Below are 21,250 nucleotides of genomic sequence, written 5' to 3' on the forward strand. Positions count from 1 at the left end.
TGGGCAAGTTGAAATCACACGTGAGCTTTTTATGAGATTATTAATGGAAATTGATTACATCATCTATTACAAAACTGATGTTATGTGTTAGGTTCGCATTATATATATATATATTACTTTTTGATTAAATCACTGCCTCAATGTAATTATACATATAAACTACTTAATATTTTTCTAACCTCCTTTGGTTCGAGAATAGTATTTAAAGATTTACACTTTTTCGTTTAAAATCACGTTCAAATCTTGTTTTGATATGATTTGTTTATGATTTTTTTTTATTATGTTTAAAAATTCGGATCAATTGTTTAATGATAAATCAGTAATATATCTAATTCATTGTCAGGGAAATATTTCAAAGTCTTGATTTTCAAAGAAGAAATTCGCCAACCTATCTGAACGATGACTTAAAACATCAAGTATCTTTTCTCATTTGTAGCCCTTGCACAAATTTAGCTTTCAATATACCGATAGTTTTTGAATGAAAGGTAAACGTGTCCATATTTTATACAACGTTGATTTCAGAACAAATGCGTGCATCCTTGTTTCGTTATACTAGCGGTTATCATTGGCCTTGTCAATATCTTGTCTTTGGCAAGTGTTGATGAAGTAGTGTGAAATCATTCATTTTCGTTGGGTTTTTAATTTCATTTCTTTCGTGGGTAATCTTCTTCTACAATTCAATAGGTCCACGAAGTAATTACAAGTTTGACGGTACACGTATTTAAGTACTCACGAAAAGGCGTTTTGTTTGGAAACCACGAAATGTTGGCCCCACGAAAATATCTAATTTCAAAGTATTTATAAGATTACCACCGTTGCCCTCTTAAACGAGCTCTTTATGCAGTATACATACTATTGTTAGGAGGCTTGAATAGTGTTGTTAGAGGATTTGGATGCAGATACGACTAAATACGTGTCTTGGGGGTTGCACTAGCACCACTCTGTACAAAGAAGATGACGTCCTTTCATCTTACGTTTGATTCTGTCATGCTTGGTTTCACTCCAGGCTTTTCTGGCAGCTTCTGTATTCAACGACGAGTAAACCAGTACGTGAACTGTAATATGCTTAGTGGAAAATGATTAAATAAAATGCCATGTTATGCTACAGAAAAAAAAATGTAGTGGAAATGCCTATATCGACTTAATAATTTGTATGCTATATAAGGCAATTTTCAAAAAGAAGCAAACATAAAAATGCATACTGTCGTAGAGAAGCAAACATATAACTATCACTATAAAGTAGGTCACCATTAGAATCTTAGAAAATTGATTACATAGAGGTTAACAGTACTGTGTGTATGGTCAACCATCGAATAGTGTTAAATCTTTCTGTTAATAAACGTATGCACTGAAAGGCAAAATGTTCGACATAAGTCACTCGCATGCTTTGCAAGCCAAACATTTATCCTTCAGCTTCCTGGTTAAAATATAGCAAGTGTTCACAGACATGAAATGTACTTCTCCATGGAAATAATCAAATTCCATCTCTTTCCTATGCATCTAGGACCCCGCTTGTTGTTTGTACAAATGTACGCGCATGGCAAATTGGACATTTTAAATCACATATCTGCTATATCGATTCCACTCTTATAGACTTTTTATTATCTTGAATAACAACAATTAAAAGTTCACACATATGTTCACTTGCTCTTTTCCCTTTTCATCCATATCACGTACACGTATCACCTTTTTGTTAAGGTCTCGCAATAAAAATCAGGACAGATATAACCTAAAGCCTCGTGCCTACTTAAAGAGCCCTAAAGCTGCACTGGAGGCTCCTGAGGATCCGGAACTATGATATCCGGCTCTGGGTCCGAGAGTTAGTTGTAGCACCAGTCAGCCATAAAGCAGTGCCGTTAAGCCTGTTTACTGTCCAGAACGTTGATGTACGACCGTATTATTCAGCTTAATGTGCCCGGCAACAGCCGGTGATGGTCCAGAGATTGCATGTGTTTATAGCGTCCTACGACAGAGACATTTCATCATTTCCATTCATCTATTTTAAATTCAATATGGTGGTATTTGGAGAAAAAGAACAAAACACGATTATGTGTATAGTGCGTATGGTGTAATAATAGGACTTTATTGTCTATGTATAAAGGAACATCTCGTACGCTACAATACATGAAGAGCACATAAATCAGTAGTTTGCTTCTTTATGCATGCCATGACGTCACAGTGTAGTATTTTTAAAACCTGGAAGGTATTGAACACGCGTACAATATCAAGCGGAAATTTTATTTGAATGTAATCGAAGCGTGCATCAGCGCCATTTTCAGCAAAGTAAAAATGAAACGCACATATATTGTAATGTAATTTGTCGTCGAATACAAAGGTCATTGAAGTTATGTTTGTAACAAAATGGTCGTCATTTAGGTTCAGTTTAGTAGTCAATGTTGTAGTACAAACACCAACACACCAGTACAGAAACCAATGTTGTAGTACAAACACCAACACACCAGTACAGAAACCAATGTTGTAGTACAAACACCAACACACCAGCACAGTAAGAAACGCTCACAAGTCATGCACCTGTATAAGATGAATTCATATTAGAGTAACGGTAGCATATTACTCTGTATGATAAATGAGTCTGTAGTCAAGAATACTATGACGATCTACGAGCATACCGATGTCATCAATAGAACAGGCTAACTGGTGATGTGAACAGGCTAACTGGTGATGTGAACAGGCTAACTGGTGATGTGAACAGGCTAACTGGTAATGTGAACAGGCTAACTGGTAATGTGAACAGGCTAACTGGTGATGTGAACAGGCTACCTGGTGATATGGACAGGCTACCTGGTGATGTGGACAGGCTAACTGGTGATGTGAACGGGCTAACTGGTGATGTTAACAGACTAACTTACAAGTTTAACAGGCTAACTGACAAACTAACTCAAAAATGTTAACGAGCTAACTGACGAAGTTAACGAGCTAACTGCAATGTTAACAGTCTTACTGACGAAGTTAAAGAGCTAACTGACAAAGAAAACAGGCTTACTGACGCAGTTAACGAGCTAATTGACAAAGAAAGAGGCTTATTGACGTAGTTAACGAGCTAAAAGAAGAAGTTAACAGGCTAACTGACGTATTTAACATGCTAACTGAAGTAGTTAAAAGGCTAACTGAAGATGCTAACAGGCTAACTGACGAAGTTTACAGGCTACTGAATAAGTTAACAGGCTAACTGACGTATTTGATAGGCTTACTGAAGCTGTTAACAGGCTAACTGACGATGTAAAATCACAAGAGTTCATATATATTATCTTCGTGGCACATTAACTCGATCTCATTTAGAAGAAAAAAAACATGCATCTATCTTTTATTTAATCGACGAGGCTTTTGAACAGATAAGTTAAAACGGTAATTATTAACCTACTTATGACTTCTGTCTGCTATTCAACGTTGACGCCTTATATTAACTGTACAGCATCTACTGGTTTTTCAATGTTTAACATCTCTGTTTAAGTTTTGAAATTTAGATGAAAGCGGCGCTTGGATATAATTATTGAAATATTAAAGAAAGAAGTTCGTTTCTTTTCACGATATCGAGGCAAGATCATTAGTGCGCTTTAAATTCAGGATTGGACTAGCGCGTGCTATAATTCCCGGACGACGATCAATCATTCTACGGGTGCTGCACTTCCGTACACATTTTTTTGTCACGGCGCGCAGTTAATTATCTATAATCTGCAATATTTCATATTGCAACAAAAGGTAAACAGCCATACGGTACATTCCGTGCTTCTTCTTTCTTGTTTCTCTCTAAACATGAGACAATACATATATAATCCTCACTATTATTGATCTTATCCATATTTTCGATATAAAGGGTTTCACAGTGGAAGTAAAATGATATTTTTATACAGTGACAATTATCATTTTAATCTTTACAAAAAAAAAATGTACTAAACAGAATATTCTTATTTCTTGATAAATCACTGTTAATTTCACACATTGTTTAATAGTTTTCATGTGATTCGCACCAGTGAAAATTATATCAAAATATTCACCCATTTGTGAAATATTACTGTAACTCATCAAGCCATCGAGAATATCCTCTTCTATTGCGTAATTTAACAGAATTATAACGCACGATCCCCGACACATTTGATCAAATACACCCCTCGGAGACTAATCAAGAGAGTCGGGTAATACCTCCTAATGAAAAAGAGTTCCACAAGGGGCAATAAATACAGCTTTCAATCAACACTGATTTGTCTGTGCAAGCACAGAAAAAAAATATACCCTGCATTATTTGTAATTCAAATTAAAGAGAGTTGATTAGCCAAATCTAAAGAAAATGTCAATGTAAAAAAGATGAACGTACGCTGTTGCATTGAGTAAAATATATCCGACAAACTCTCTTTATTGTAGGAGGGAATCGAATTATTCTACAGTCAGTATCATTTGAAAATTATAAAACTAACTCTATATCTAAGCAAAGCATTTTATGAAAATGTTCCGAAACCGTAATAAATCAGAGCTGCGAGAACAATCACACAATACCGTTTAACTCCGTATTGCTTACACAATTTTAACATATTTTAGCTGTAGTGTAATCCCCTTTGTTTCAAAATGTCCAATTCGCTTCTGTAGTTAAATCTCCGGTTTTGTGTCAGATGTTGATCGTTTGATGGTCTAACATGCCTATCTTCCCATTAACTGCTTTATAGGAGAATGTAATGTGGAACATTCTTTATACCGTCACCACTAATCCGCTTGTCTTACCACCCAGCCACAGTTTCATAGGACAGATTGGCTGTTTTGTACTTAATTACCCAAGTAACGCATTTGTCTTACGCCCCAGACACTCTTACTGTGAACGATTATGGCCGGATTATTCAGGCTCCATAATCGCCATTGGCTAGAAATTAGTTTGTTTCAAAATAAGGGTTTAAAACATTTAGATGTGATAAGTCAAACCCTTTTTACATAATCGGCGAGCCTTTTTAAAAGAGTTTCGAACCGTTGTTTTTTACTCTCTAAAAACAGACGAGCGAGCAATAACCGTTCGCTCACGGTTGAACTTTTGGTTATCGTCATATGATTGTGACTGTTCAAACCGCTTCGAGGAGTGAGATAAGACAGGAAACAAAAAAATGACACATTGTTTCAAAATTCGAACTCAAAGTTGATACGAGAATTTCCCTATGTAGTATTTAGTATCACGCCCTACCAAACTAGAATGCTCCATATCCTGGTTCTGTATAATACATTCATATACAATTCATTCAATGAATTTATCCAACCAATATATCATATGAGGATTTCCTAGGGGATGATTTATCTTATGATAACTACGGGTCACTTTTTAAACATCATTTAAGCTAATTTGCCCAGAACGATATACAATGTATGCCCAGCTTAGTTGTGCATGTATACGTAGTATCAATAACAATCTACACGCCATATTATTAACGGTAGACGATGGTGCTATCATGATACACACCTGGGGACGGAGTGAAATACTAATAAACGTATCTCTGTAAATGGGAAAGTATACAAACAATGAAAACCAAAAGTTAACAAAACCACGGAATAAGATTAGAGGGAAAAGCAACTGCCTCTTCGGTATAGGAAATAAGACCTGGGCACTCTGATGTTATCTAAGTCCGTGACCAAACTCGGGGCTTAACAACTTCCTGTTGTCAAATATGTAATACATTCTTGTTAACGTTCCCAATTACAATGGCATGCGAATAATTTTGCCGGCACCTCAGTACGACATGGTGGTCCTAAGTATCCGTTTAACGCCAGTTTTACACGCATTTAAGGGGATTCCATGCGGGTTTGTCATCTATCGTTAGCAAATAAGTACCAACTCGTTCAATAAACACCGTTCATCCCCTATATGTGCCGCTAATCACATAAGCCAACATGTTGGAATGTCTCGAACCTTTCTACTGATTTTTATACGTGTTGCGTTAAGGAGACTTTGGTCTAGAGACTTTGAGACGTATACTACACCTACTAACCAATATCGACGGGGCTTTGTGATTAATAAAAGAATGGAGACTACCGAATTGTTAACAAAAACCGCAAGTCGAACTCAACTTCGGAAAAATAGGGCAAAATATTGAAAGGAATTACATACGCAGACGCCCTTACACAATAAAAGGCTATAACCAGTCGTTATACGTGCTTTGAGAAATTCTTCATAAAAAATTAGGGGCTGGTGGCCAGTCTAGCTTTGTCCCGATGCACTGTTGTTTTTTGTGTATATAATACAGTTACCCCACCATGTTGTCTACTCAGAAACTGTTGTTGATTATGTTTTGGTTATTTTGTCTTTAATATCATTTTTCTTTTAAGAAATAAACTTTCAAAGCTATAGTCATGCCGGAAAAAATAGTTTCCAATACTAAGTTACAGTCTGAGCAGTGGTACGAGTAACTACTGGGAAATAGAAAGTAATAGTGTGACAGTATATATAAAGTGTGTATGTAACCTTTTTTTTTTCAGGATTCGATGGGATAACGGAATGTTGTCAAACGTGTCCCCTCAAATCGCACAAAATAATAACATGCATCGAATGAGTATTGGGATAAACAATAATGTTCTCATTTGGGAACTGTTGGCTTCCTGAACGTCGTCAGAAACTGTATAAATATGTCTGATACAAAATGGCGTTCATCATGCCCAACTGTCCATGGTCCTTGTGACGTTATCAATCATTGCTATCAATTTTACATCATGACGTTACATTAACGCCGTTCTACGCATATAAGCGCTCAAATATTACTAAGTTTTGTAAGGCGGAAGAGCCACAAGTGCATCGCTGTGAAACTGAGGCTAGGTTGCAAAAAAAGTATACAATGCTGTCTAATAAACATGTAATGTCATTCTTTAGAAATATTATCGCAAGTTATCAAATAAATGGTTAAGTTAGCACGTAAAGAGAAAACACTTCCTCCTCCATGATCGAAGTCCCGGAGGGCCGCACTCGTGTGGTACTATATGTTGGGTTACGTTCAAGTTGATTTATTACCACTGTGATAGCGAAACATATTGAGCATATATGTCTATAAACATATCAAATTGGTTGGTTTAATTTACCAGAGAAGGGGCGAGTCGTGGCATCTCTCCACCACTCCAAACCCCCGGAGACCTCGAGTCGAGTTGACTTGCATTTCAGTTGATGCGCCGTGTTGTATGTATTATGTACGTGTTTTGGCTATCTGCAGTTATCGAATATGGATTCGATAACTCCAAGATAAACCAAGACCAGCAAAGAACGAACGCCATATGACAGGAATGTCACAACTATTTGGATTCATTTATTCAGAAGCCTTGGAAAAGGCTTAAACCGGGGATTTTCCGTGCCAGCGCTTTGACGGGGTCAAGCCTATACATGTCTTTCTGTTTATCATATAGTATACAAGCTTTGCTATGTGTGGCGATTGATGCGCGCCTCTAGCTGCCACCGTAACCCAAGATATTGAAGTACAAGATCATTCACTCCATAATGACGTATAATTGATAAAAAACAGACATCTTTACCTAAATGGTTATGTCTAATGACAATAGTCACTTCATATTCAAAACATGATAAATTATTGATCAACTTCATTCTTTGTATATATGACATTGTTTATCCATTAGGCCTATTTGTTTTTTCTGGTGAGGAGATATGCAATTATTTGACCTGACTTCAGTTTATGTCATAAACAATTGCAAACTTAGTCTGTACCTGTGCCCAGTTCATTAATCATCCACAGGGCAATTATTTCTAATCTGCACGCAGACCTAAAATGTATCGACTATTTGACAAATGACAGTATGAAACACCTGTTATAAGTGTCATGATACACAACACTGACTATATTGACAAAACATATCATTCCAGTGATACATTATATTTTAGCCGAGTGAAAACAGTTCATTCAAAGTAGATTCATTGATCAAAAATTTTACCGCCTTCATGATAAATGATGACGATTTGGTGTGATGCTCACGATTTGTCGTTGGTCGTTTAACTTTTTTATGATTTATTGTCCGAATCTTTAATCGACATGATTATTTTTGTATTGGTTAGATTTTGATTAGGTGAGAGTAAAGGCGGGGACAGGTTGGCGAGAATCACGCCATGTCACGTCTGCGCGACAATGAGAGATGACGTGTGGTAGCCGGTTGGGATGAACGTTTTTAAACCATCACAGATCCCTAGAGACCCACCAAATCCTAGCCGAACAAAGCAAGTTATAGCCGACACCGTGGATAAGTTGATATGTACAGAAGAGACATTTGTCGAGAAGTATCAGTCGACAAGTGGTAACAAACGGATATTACCGTAGCAGTGCCATTGTGTTACACCCATATGGCTGTGACATGTCTAGACAACTTATACAACTCCTTTATTGTACATTTGGCGGTGGTTCAGGCTTTGTCCGGTGTATGTGTTGTTATAAAATTGATATACATATAAAGGTATCCGCATCAATGAATGGTTTGTTGGCGCAGTGAATTGCACTCTCGCCTTTCAACAAGATGACCAGGGTTCGATTCCATTGATCAAAAGTGAAAAGGTACATTGTATCACATGCCCGATCACGTGGATCTTATCCAGGAACTCCGGTATCCTCCCACATTAAGACCCTCCGCGCAACCATTAGGGTTAACACGAATGATTAATATTAAGCTGACAGAACTTGGTTTTTAATAGTTGTAGAATAAAAATAAAAATTAGTTTAATCAATGTCACAGTATCGTATTGAGGAGTTATTGCCTGTACGACATGTATGTATGAATGTTTCATCTACACATGCAAGCCTATAGTCATTTGATATAATTGACACCATTCAAAACATTGGTTTGCTTTACGCTCAAATGAATAGTCTAACCGTTGACATGATAAGCCCACCACATACACACATATGTTCAATAGAACAAACAACACATTGTTTGCGATGTCCCAGTGGTGGACACAAGTTCTCATCGATTCTAAGTACCAGCGAGAAGGAATGGGCGGTTGGAGATAGCATTTAGGTTTTTTCTGTGGCAATCTAAATACTTCCATAACGAGAAGGGCATCAGCGTTGGTCATTTCCGTGGCCGCAGAGACGCGACGGCACGACCTTGAAGCGCTAAAGTCTAGCGGTTTATTGCCAGTAATTAGCTAGTCTCTGAAAACAAAACGGTGCCAAAGTACAGAATATGATCATCATTGGCCTCCAAATAGTGCACAAGAATCGTTGTCCTCACAACAGTTCATAGTACCATGGAACAACGTTTATGTCATGTTGTTGTTATTTATCAACAGTTGTAAATGTTATCGAGCTCATCTTAAACAATTACAAATCATATTAATCTATGTATTCCTGTCTATCCTACATCTATTAACGACGCTGATAAAGTCAATGACTCTTGTAGTGGAATGTTGTTGATATTCATTCATCAATTTGCTCAGAGATGTATAAGGTGCTCTAATACACTGTACTAAGGTCTGTCCGAAAATATGAGCCCTGTCGCCCAGGTTCGGTCCATTGTACTAGGTGTTCCCTTTATACAGTAGCCTCCACTTAACCTCCGATTGGGTATATATGTAGCAAATTGGGCCATGCATTTTCTGTTGACCAGATTGTTTAGAAAAAATGGTATAACAATCTGAAGATCAGGGTTCGAATCCCGGTCTAGCCCCGCTAACTTTTACACTAACAACACTGTTGCTGGTTACCTTTTTCTTGTTTCATCTTAAATTAATTTTTCGTAAACGTCCCACTAGGTAAGGTTTTCTGTTTCAGAAATGATTTATCAAAGCTATAGTCATGCCATTGAAAAAAACGTTTCCAACAATTAGTTACAGTTTTTGGCAGTGGTACGGGGATCCTTACCAGAGAAAAGAGGTAACTACCAAAACCATTATCAATGTAAAAATTAACTGGTAAAGTCAAATGAAACAATATCCTAAACACAATCATCTGGGTAAGACGGAATACATTTTACACTGTAACGAGAAATGTGACGTCACATTTTTACGAAACTACTGGTTACCTCTCTGGTAAAGTGTGGAGGATCCGTGCATGTTGTTTTAAATAAGCATATTTTCACAATGTAAAAGATGATGCACCAACCAACCTAATAGTTCATAATATATGTGCTAACCGTCCATGTTTTGTGTATTTTGTATGTGTTTTTGTCGTGCGTGTTCCAGGGACGAGGCTCTCATCGTTCTACCTTTAGTGTTGAACACGTTTGAATCAATACCGTTTTGTCCTTGATCTTTCTACCTTTGGGAACAACCTCAGTTAATAGGATTACACGTTGACAATACTTGTAAAACAGTACATGATAGTTCCACCGCACGACTCTAACGCTCCATCGTTCCCATGGAGGACGGCGATACCATCGCCTACCATTGTTGGTTTTGTACAAGGTTGATGCCCTGAAGATGCAATAGAAGATATACAACTTTGGCAGGAAGCGTTTGAAATTTTCAATAACATAAAAAAAAAAAAGTTTATTTTTCACACGTTCTGTCGTTTTAAATAGAATATATGTTCACGTTTTATGGGCTCTCTGCGTTGATCCGTTTATCATGGAATATATATATATACATAATTTCCTGTCTGGGGAAGCGATGCTTTACAGGGACACTTCATAATATTCTCCCATCAATGGTGTAAAACATACTTTACTTAAGTTTGTATTTTAGTTCAGCTCGTAACACAGACGTAATTTCGTTTGCCGGTGGCGTTCAATATGGTTAAATGTGCCTTTTTCTGCACATAATGTGTTTTTCAATAGGCAAACACGTAATTTATCCGGCTATTTCTAGTTTTGTCTTAATAATCTGGTTTCAACAGACGCATGATGTGTTTCAGTAATAGATAGAAGTCGTTCGTCTGTTACATTTCACATCATAAGTTGCGAACATCATTTATTTACGCTGAACACGACACATCTTACATATCTTACGACATCGCATTTTTCATCGCAATTTTCACGGATAATACATCTGGTTCGCTTTTATTGGAAGTAAGGTGTGTGTTTTTCGTCGTGTAGTACAAATACACATAACATAGTTGTGATAATCTGAAAATGTCGGAAATGTCCTGAAGAAGAAGATGAACACATATTTGTCAGAGGTAATGGACATACATAATTGTTGTCGTCACGGTCTATTTCACGTTGATGACTTTGTCACAACGGACTCTCATTATTATGTTTTGTAGAAACATGTTTTACTGTCATCTATTTCTTGGCATGCGCCTTCATGGTGTACACACTCTCCTCACATTCGGCACGCGCATGTTTACTGCAGATGATAACGAAGTGATAAAGAATATGTGTTTACAACGCTGCATAATCTTTGATTTAATACGTTACATATCTGATAACAAACGCTATAAACAAATTGACACGGGAAACACACACTCGGTTTCATCATAATGACAGTATGAAAGGCCGATTGAGAAATTATTGTGTCTAAAACCAAGATAACGATGTTCTGTGCATCTTTCAGAGTATCAATTGTGCACCTGCATGGAGACAGTTCCTTGATGAGTAATTGAAGCAGGCATACATTTGTAAACTGTCCATGTTACAACGAAAGTGGAACAAATCAATATTCTCAACATTTACTCGTGCAATTATATAAACAATGCGTTTAATTATATCTAATTTGGCGTGTCTCGGATCTGTCTAAACATGGCGTATCGATCTAGCAGAGGATATGCGGTTTTAAAATTAATGATTGCCTTCAGAAAATTCTCCTAAAATTTTCCTCTGTTAACTAACCAATACATAAAGTATTTTCAGTAAATGGTACAGCCATGTCTATTTCTCAATTAAATTCATTAATCGCGATCAATTCGTTCTCGTGAGCGCCCATGAGAGAGCCGAACCTAGGTTCCTTGAAAACTGCTTCAGTAGCCCGCGCAATTTTACATGTTTGTATAAATATATAGTTAACTGTTGTCACGCAGTGTAAACTGTACGTATTAATTTATAGTGTACGATAGTCACACTCTATAACCTGTGTGTATAAGTATGCAGTGTACGACAGTCACGCTCTGTAACCCGTATGTACGAATGTATAGTGTACGACAGTCATGTTCTTGTAGAAGAATGTATCAAAATGGAGTACAAGAGTGAAACGTCCTATAAGATTTATGTGCAAATATGTGAATGGTCACGCTCTGTTAACTGTATGTATCAATGTGTACTGTAAAATAATCACGAACCGCCAACTGTATGTAATCACTGTTTGTATAAATGTGCAGTGTACACTCAGCATGCACTGTAAAATGTATGTCTAAACATGTAGTTCGCTATAGTCACACATTGTAAGCCGTATGTATAAATGTTTAGTGTAAGACAACTTTGTTCTGTCAAAATACACAGGGGCACGGCGATGGTTCTGGACTGCATCATCCGCGTAGAAAGTGTTCCAAATCATGTATATATGACGCAAAAATCCATATGTACAACACCATGGAATGGTTCATATGGACTTCTGCAAGCAGACAGACACCGGAATCATTCCAAACGGTGAAGGATTACAGAAAGTACAAGTTTACGATATAAACAACAGCAGTGTTCGAAATCATGTGGAAACTAATATAAAACTATATACATAGATATATACAGAATTTTACCCCGATCGTGTCTGTATTGATTTTTGACCCTGTCTCTAAAAAATAGATACCATCTTGATCTTCCGTATTGGACGTTGCAGCCTCTGAATGCTTACAAATGCAACGCTTGGGACCTGATGAACGCGGTCTAGGAAACACTTACTGACCAGTTCGATACCGAACCGCTATTGATTCTTCATTAGTGTTGCGTGACCAGTGGCTATTCCGGACATTTCCACGTGGAGCAAAATTTGTAATTGTATTTTAGGAAATATTTCAATAATACATGTTGCCCAGATTGAACTTTTTTTAAAAGGACAACGGATGCATGGTTCCATTTAAAGGTAATATATGATATTAGCAAGCCTCCATTTGTGACTCTAGATCCGAGTCCATAGGAAGCAGATCAACTGATGTTATGTGTTATTTTTTAGCGATGTTTATCGGTCAATTGTGTCACTTATATCACTGAAGCACACTATATAAAAAAACACTGAGCAAGGGCAGCTCTTTGAAAATAAAAAAGAAATGGTGGATTTCCTGTACAAGAGGATGAGTCTCATCGTTTAAAGTCAGTTCAACGCCACCCGTAATATCGCCCATATATTGTGATGATTTTGACAAACTACAATACTGTTGTTTATATTCTAAAACAACAAAACACGCACTACATATGGCAGTACAATAACCGTAGCAAGATGCATTTGTTAAGTTGCTATACTCGAACAAAAGTATCAACCTTTTATCCTAACAATAACATATCAATCTTACCTCCTCACAATAACATGTCAATCTTATATCCTCACAATAACGTGTCAATCTTACCTCCTCATAATAACATGTCAAACTTATATCCTCATAATAACATGTCAATCTTATATAACTCACAATAACATGTCAATCTTATATTCTCAAAATAACATGTCAATCTTATATCCTCACAATAACATGTCAATCTTATATCCTCACAATAATGTGTCAATGTTACTTCCTCACAATAACATGTCAATCTTATATCCTCACAATAACATGTCAAACTTATATCCTCACAATAACATGTCAATCTTATATCCTCACAATAGCACCATCTGTCAACAGGTCCAGTGAAATACAACATCATCTAACTTTGCCTATATTGCTGTTTTCAAATAAAATCTTCTGACTACGGATAAATTGATACGTAAAATTGTAATGCATCAAGTTATAAACTATAATCTGAAGATTTTTGATATTTCAGAACTAGGTGTTTAATCTATATTAGCAAATGTGTGTCAAATGCTTAACAAGAATTGTTGGAGAACAACATATCTCTCCCATTGACGATATATGTTGTAAGTTAGCAAATATTAATAGAAACCCATGTGAAGTAAAAACATCGATATAATGCCTGTCATTTCAATTGCTACCTCGCTTACAGTCAACATATTTCAAGGTCCCTTTATCATATATTCCTAAAGAATAAGAAGGCAATATAATCTTGAGATTTTGTACATTACAAAAGAAGAGATGACCAGATAACGTGAAATAGTCAACAGCCTATTGATGCTGGCGATCCAATAATACTGCGCAGAACAAACTTGCCCAAAACCTTTAACCAAGTCCAATTCAGCTGTTGTTTGTCCCCTGAAATACGAAAATATGGTTCAGCACACTGCTTACGCTCCATTTAAAACACAGGTATGACACTAACCTTTGTTCTCATTGTACATTATATAGTAGAACGTACAATGAAGTACCTGTAGCTGTCTATTATGTTGTTTAATAATGGACAGTTACAGGTAACAAAACTAAGTCTAAGCACCAGCATCAAAATGCTGTAAAAGTTACTTGAAGAGGGAATACGGTAATCCAATAATAATTATTGAATATGAATATTGATACAGAAAAACACAAATCTTGATTCAGAAATAACCCAACATATATTCACACACAATAATCCATATTTGGCGGTAGCATTAATCCAATAGACATTTCCTGAAATAATTGAATACCATCAGTGCTGGTTTAGGTGATTTTTGAGGTTAAATTGATTTTCTCTCTGCTTCAGATTTTTTTTCCATGATGCATGCAATTTAAGTGCCACTTTAGTAAACTTTCACTCTTGATCTCTGTCCAATGGGTTGTGTTAATTAAAATGTCTTTACATTACATATCTTCCAAAATGATTTTAAAAGTGATATTGTCGTCTCATGAGAATCACATGCCCCTGCTTCAAATGTCCAGGGTTCGTTATATAAAGTATTTGGACATTAAAATCATGTACATCTCCAAATATAGTTACGCTACCTCTACCTGTCCAGTAGGTTAACGATATGCATTCGTGCATGAATGACCATAGCTCATGCTGCACACACACAAATGCCTGGTCATTATGTTGACTTCATTACCTGTATATTGTTCAGTAGCTGTTCATTCTTAACACAAAAATGTATCCACTATCAATGCAAAGGGTTCTGTGTTTCAAGTAGAAGAAAATCCTCAAACTGTCCATTCTCTGAGAGAACGAACAGATCCCGACCCTACTGGCCTCGATCATGCTCTCACAGAATGGACGGTTTTCGGTCTTTTTCCTTTACATAAATACTTCAACCTTATAATAAACAACAGCCTATTGATGATGATGGTCCAACACTTCCCAAAATTTGCCCCAAATGTTTAACCTAAATATAAATGCCTCAATCTTATAATATATATCACTGTATTGAGTGTCAAGAAATGTCGTGGGTTTTTAAATTGCGTTGCTTTCGTGTTATCTTCATCAAAGAATTAAAGTAATAACAAGTTCGATATAGAGCCATTCTCCGTTTGAATGAGTACTTGTAATCCATGAATTCATGCACCCGCAAAACGGTGTGTTTTTTTCGGGAAACTAAGAAATGTGGGCCCCAGGTAATCATCTGATTTCACAGTATCCTGTTGTAGTAAATTTAGAATCACATTGTGTCAGATTGACAAAATCTCAATTATAATACAGACAATACTTATTTATCGTGAATTACGTGATCTGGTATCCCTGATTTGATGGTGCGTTGCCACAGAGGCCTTTTATATTTATCAAAAGATTGGCGTTCCATATTCGAGCATAACAGGAAGGCCTTCTGACACTCGGGCTAATAAAACAATGATGTTGATCTCAACCTTGTTATCTTCGTATTTATTTAAATTCTTCGATAATTGAGAGCTACAGCGATAATCAATAACGTTTGAGTGTTTCAGTAAACATGACTTAATAACTAGAAAACAGAAAACGACATGAAATTAAAAGGCCTACACACTATTAAATCCAGGGTTATTTTGGTCGACAAATTACTACATAAAGGGTTAATTTAATCTACAGATTACTACATACGGGGTTAATTTAATCTACAGATTACTACATAACATACGGGGTTAATTTAATCTACAGATTACTACATAAAGGGTTATTTTGGAAAAAAGAATTACTACATAAAGGGTTATTTTGGCTTACGGATTACTATTTTGGCAGACAAGTTTCTCCAAAAACGGTTATATTGGCCGACAAATTACTACAAACAGGTTTATTTTACCCTACAGATAAGTACATACAGGCTCAATTCGTCTCACAAGTTACTGATTAAGGGGTTCTTTTGGCCTATAAATAAGTGCATATCGGCTCATTTTGTCTCACATATAACCAATTACAGGTTTTGTTTTGATACAGATTACCACACACTGTGATATTGTGGCCTACTTATTATTGCACACAAGGTTAACTTATACATATTATACATTGGGTTATTGTGACAAATATAGTATAACACACTGGGTTATTGTGACATATATATTATAACACACTGGGTTATTGTGACATATATATTATAACACACTGGGTTATTGTGGCATGTATATAATAACACACTGGGTTATTGTGGCATGTATACTGTATTATTACACACTGGGTTATTATGGCATATAACTTATTACACACTGGGTTATTGTGGCATATATTTATTATTACACACTGGGTTATTGTGGCATATACAGTATTACACACTGTGTTATAATGGCATATATATATTATTACACACTGGGTTATTATGGCATATTCATTATTACACACTGGGTTATTGTGGCATATACATTATTACACACTGTGTTATTATGGTATATATATATTATTACACACTGGGTTATTGTTGCATATATATAATATTACACACTGGGTTATTGTTGCATATATATATTATTACACACTGGGTTATTGTTGCATATATATAATATTACACACTGGGTTATTGTGGCATATACATTATTACACATTGGGTTATTGTGGCATATATATAATATTACACACTGGGTTATTGTTGCATACAGTCGAACCTCGTTATCTCGAACTCGTATAACTCGAAAACCTCGTTTAACTCGAAGTATTTCATCGGTCCCGGCCAAAACTCTTCTTAATCTAACTAATAAAAACTCTGATAATTCGAACAATGAAAACTCGAAAAACTCGGATATCCCGAAGTGAAACATCGGTCCCAACAACGTAAATCCTACATAAAAATATCTCCTACCTCGAAGTTTCTTAAGATTCACAAGTCTATCATATATTCTTTAATTATTTGATATCTTTTGTCATTTATCGACTGTTTAAATACGTTGATTGCCAGAGAAATCAATGACATATAGAGCCTCATATTGGAACTTTACCAAGCTTTATGCCAAACATAGGAACTCGCTTAACTCGAATACTAGGATAACTCGAAGTTTACCAACGATCCCGTCGACTTCGAGATAACGAGGTTCGACTGTATATATATTCTTACACACTGGGTTATTGTGGCATATTCATTATTACACACTGGGTTATTGTGGCATATTCATTATTACACACTTGGCTATTGTGACATAACGTTATTATTACACACTGGGTTATAATAGTGTGGCATATACATTAGTACACGTGAGGTTAATCTGGGCTTCATGTTATTACCTATTTGCATTTGGTTATTTAAACGGGAAAATATCAGTCACATATTGAACACAACGAGACGGTATTTTTTCAGCTAAACACCACGAAATAATTTCCGCGCAAAAATCAATTTATCAAAAAGGCAATAAATGTCAAAGATAATTTTTATTGAATTCCAGTTTTGAAGCATCATTAGTATGGCTTATGTATAGCATTGCGTTCATTTAGAACGCGTTTCAGTTGCGTTGTAATGTTTTACAAAACGAATATCTCGTTGTTAGGTTTGCATATATCTTGGAGAAAACTTGTACGTATATTACTGTGCTCATTTAGAATAAGTTTCAGATGCAGTGTATTAGTTTATTACCGAAAATGTGCCGTGGTTATGTTTGGGGAGCCCACTGTGGAGCTACACGAGATGTTAGTATAACTACTGTTAGAATTACAATCACTAATACATCCCTAAATACACGTTAAGCTACAGTAATAACTATGTTTTGTTTGAATGACTACAAAAAGGGCGTCATATATTGTTCATAACCTGATTATACTGTTTTAGCAAACTTCGAAGGGAATACGGGAAATTTTGAAATATACGTGTAATTTAGGATAGGTGCTTACTCTCCAAAGCACTTTCATCACGTGCTGCGTTCCGAACAAGAGGAGCAGCTGTCGGTAATTGTCATGGATCAAATGAAATGAAACAAATGTTCAACATAAATCAACTTTTAAGTATGTACTCTGTGGGAACGAGTCCGTGTACTCATTGCTGATGATGTGTTGCATTCATAACCAAACTACATTGTATACTCCATCTAGCGGGTATCTACTAATATTTTTTCAGCATTGGAATATGGCTACGGGAAGCGCGAATATTGATAAGTATTGTTATAGACATGGAATACGCAAGAAGATTATACAGCAACGTATTACAATATCAGTTCTCAGTTAAAGTGATTTTTACATTGATGATCTGACACAGACCACAAGGATGTTTCTAAAGCAAATGATTGTTCGGTCTTCAGTTGATTTAATGATGAACAAATGTTATATTTTGTTGACTTATTCAAGTGAAGGTACATACTTGAAATCAGCTCTCAACCTGCGTTTGGGTTGTGTTTCTGCTAGTCGGTATGCCAGATAGCTCCAAATAAGTGTTACCAAAACAAAGCAGAACTGCAAAAATTATTTACTTAGTAAATGTGCAATCATTTTAATTCCTCCTGCGGAGTAGTTATTAAATGTGAGAGTCGTTATTAAATGTGAGAGTCGTTATTAAATGTCCTTATTAAATGTGAGTCTTTATTAAATGTGAGTCTTTATTAAATGTGAGAGTCGTTATTAAATGTGAGAGTCGTTATTAAAATTGAGAGTAGTTATTAAATGTGAGAGGCGTTGTTAAATGTGAGAGTCGTTATCAAATGTGAGAGTCGCTGGTTGAAAGTGTATAGTTAACTTATGTTTCAACTGAATATTACATACGCGGAAACCAACTGAAAAATAAGTTATTGAGATAATGAAAAAACAAATCGTGCTTGAACTCAAATAATTCTGATCGGACTTCTTGGTAAGTAAGAAACGGTTATTATTTCGTTTTGCTGTCAAATATATTGCAATAGTTATGATTTGCATAAATCCTGTATTTATTAATTATTATAAAGCTCTACCACGATATAAACGATATATATAGGTTTCTATCACGTTTACTTTATGTCTTCGTGTCAGCATATGTTTTGATAAATATCATATGAATTTATTTATCTATTTTTTTTTGTTGTTTCCCAATACATCCCGTGGCCTCAAACTAGCACTGACAAACACATTGTCAATTTACGTCGTTTAAGTATACAGATGGTAGGTATTTCCTCGCTTTTGACCAAACAGTTCCATACTTGTTGAACAATGCTGATCGTATGCCTTTTTCATATACAATATTCATAACTGTCACTGTAGGAATACTAATATTCCTGTGTTGCGCCTAAGAGTAATTTTGCAAAGTATACAGGGCGCATAATATAGATGTTACGTATTATCAATTATTAATAGAAATAGATATGCTAAGTTCTCTTGTCCGAAGTCACGTTCAACATCATTATACTAGGTTGTAGAATAATAATCAGCTTTTGAATGAAGTCTTGTCATACCAATAGTCGGGCGTATAAAATACTGTTGAATTCCCAACACATTTTGTAATTATCCGAGATCTGTTAAGTTGATGGATCAATGCGTTTTGACTATTTTATATATATACAATGTACGGATACAGACATCAATAACACTGGTAGTCTCTCACTAATTCAATTAGTAACTGTTTGCGCTCCCTCATTTAATTGTTTATGAAATTACGTAATTACGATGCCTAATGTAATTAAGAAATTTCAACAAATAATTTCTTATCAAGGATGAGATTCACTGTTTAGCTATTTAATTAAGACATCCACTTCTTTTGATTCTGGAACCTCATTACCGGTTAAGTTCAAAGTGTGCTTCATATATCACACGTGTCTGTTTTGCGTAATCATATCATACATACATTTTATTTGTATAATACTATATTGCACGTGTCCATGACATGATTTCCTATTACATTTTGTACATGTGTATACAATATAATCAACTTCCCGTGTTTGTTTCAAGTTATCATATTTTAAATATTGTAATAAGCTATACACGTCTGATTCATGTTTTCATATCTTATGTATATTGTAATAAACCCTACGTGTCTGTTTAACGTTTTCATATCTTATGTTATTGTAATAAACTCTACGTGTCGGTTTCACGTTATCATATCTTATGTATATTGTAATACACTCTTCGTGTCGGTTTCACGTTTTCATTTCTTATGTATATTGTAATAAACGCTACGTGTCTGTTTCACGTTTTCATATCTTATGTATATTGTAATACACTCTACGTGTCGGTTTCACGTTTTCATATCTTATGTATATTGTAATAAACTCTACGTGTCGGTTTCACGTTATCATATCTTATGTTTATTCTAATAAACTCTACGTGTCGGTTTCACGTTATCATATCTTATGTTATTGTAATAAACTCTACATGTCGGTTTCACGTTACCATATCTTATGTATATTGTAATAAACTCTACGTGTCTGTTTCACGTTATCATATCTTATGTTTATTCTAATAAACTCTACGTGTCTGTTTCACGTTTTCATATCTTATGTATATTGTAATAAACTCTACGTGTCTGTTTCACGTTATCATATCTTATGTTATTGTAATAAACTCTACATGTCGGTTTCACGTTACCATATCTTATGTATATTGTAATAAACTCTACGTGTCGGTTTCACGTTCTCATATTATAAACGTTATAATAGACTATACACTGTATATGTCTGTTTCCTATTACAATGTGTGGATACATTGTAATTGACTATACACTGTATATGTCTGTGTCCTTTTACAATGTGTGGATAAATTGTAATAGACTATACACTGTTTATGTCTGTTTCCTATTACAATGTGTGGATACATTGTAATTGACTATACACTGTTTATGTCTGTTTCCTATTACAATGTGTGGATAAATTGTAATTGACTATACACTGTATATGTCTGTTTCCTATTACAATGTGTGGATACATTGTTATTGACTTTACACTGTATGTCTGTTTCCTATTACAATGTGTGGATACATTGTAATTGACTATACACTATATATGTCTGTTACAATTTTCCTAGTATATACATTGTAATATCCTACACTTAC

At 35.5% G+C, this 21,250-nt stretch overlaps 1 protein-coding gene across 1 annotated transcript in view; it reads right to left on the reverse strand.

Annotated features, from left to right (window-relative positions):
* Positions 1-21,250, reverse strand: part of LOC110452940 (neuroligin-4, Y-linked-like) — a 111,708-nt gene that overhangs the window by 82,483 nt on the left and 7,975 nt on the right. The gene's annotated exons all lie outside the window — the stretch shown is intronic.

This window comes from Mizuhopecten yessoensis, unplaced genomic scaffold (genome assembly GCF_002113885.1).
Source record: "Mizuhopecten yessoensis strain PY_sf001 unplaced genomic scaffold, ASM211388v2 scaffold6981, whole genome shotgun sequence".
Classification (NCBI taxonomy): domain Eukaryota; kingdom Metazoa; phylum Mollusca; class Bivalvia; order Pectinida; family Pectinidae; genus Mizuhopecten; species Mizuhopecten yessoensis.